Raw genomic sequence first — 1194 nt, forward strand, 5'->3', positions numbered from 1 at the left:
AATGTTAGGAATCTGTTCAGGCCTTTCATAGAATTTGTTTAGTAATTTATGTTTCTATAGCTAGTTAATGGCAATGAAAAACTCTGAGCATAGCCCATAGTCAAATCCCATAATAGCTGCCCACTGTACTGTTGTTTCCCAAAGTGAGGTCTTTAGAACTCAGCCTTTCAAAGCAAGCTACAGAAAGATCAAGGCTAAGTACCTTAGAGAATGACTGTAATCACCCTCTGTTGGTAGGTCACATGACACAATTGTGTATTAAAGTGTCAGAAGCCATCAAATTACAAAATACACTATAGTTATACAAATCTCATTTTCTCCAATATAGTTGATAATTATACCTTTGGCTTCTCTCTAAGACCAGGTTGTAGTACACTCGTTTTGCAAAGTCAACATCAAACATATATGAAGACAAAGACACTATTGTGGGGTCTATTAATATAGTCATGTATAATAATACCTTCAGTTCCTCACCCAAATGACACTGACTAGTAGGTGGGTTCATACTCTCTCTCAATTATAGAATCAAAAGATAGGATAAGAGGTTGGATAAATTAAAGCAAAACTAAAGTTCCAGACTGAATTGTCTCTAGATCTATATCCAGACTAAAAGCTAACAGGCTCCTAGAGTGGAAGTAGAAAGTATTGTACCTAAGGAGGTGTGCTACATTACTATAAAGATTAATGAATTTAAGCATAAATCTAGGAAATATTCATGGCAATGGACTCTAAAGGTATGAGCTAATGGGGGAAGGAACATAAAACTTGAATATGGCATGAGAGGAGTATATGTGTTTGAGATAAGTAGAGAAAGTCTTAGTAGAATTCTAGAGATCATTTGGAGAGAAGGCAGGGGAAGCCTAACTAGGTTAGGTCACAGTATGTGGGACCAGGGCTACCATGGCATCTTGAGGAGAAGATGTTGAAAAAGAGGTCAAGAAGACTCAACAGGATAGACTCTGGAAAGTGAGGTAGGAAATCTGGCTAGTTTGGAGAAATTGGATCTTGCACACAGGGGACTTCCATAATCATACTTTTAAATTGTTTTCCTAAGATTTTTTTTTTGTGGGAGGGTCACTTTTTAGTAGGGGTCATTATAATGTGAATTATATTTCGGGGAAGAAACATGCTATTTTGGTTCTCTCTCTCTCTCTCTCTCTCTCTCTCTCTCTCTCTCTCTCTCTCTCTCTCTCT

The 1194-nt window shown here is 37.3% G+C and overlaps 1 pseudogene; it reads left to right on the forward strand.

Moving 5' to 3' along the window:
• The first annotated feature begins 721 nt into the window (after positions 1-721).
• Positions 722-1194, forward strand: part of LOC110305837 — a 9813-nt pseudogene continuing 9340 nt past the window's right edge.

The sequence above is a fragment of the Mus caroli genome, chromosome 2 (genome assembly GCF_900094665.2).
Source record: "Mus caroli chromosome 2, CAROLI_EIJ_v1.1, whole genome shotgun sequence".
NCBI lineage: Eukaryota > Metazoa > Chordata > Mammalia > Rodentia > Muridae > Mus > Mus caroli.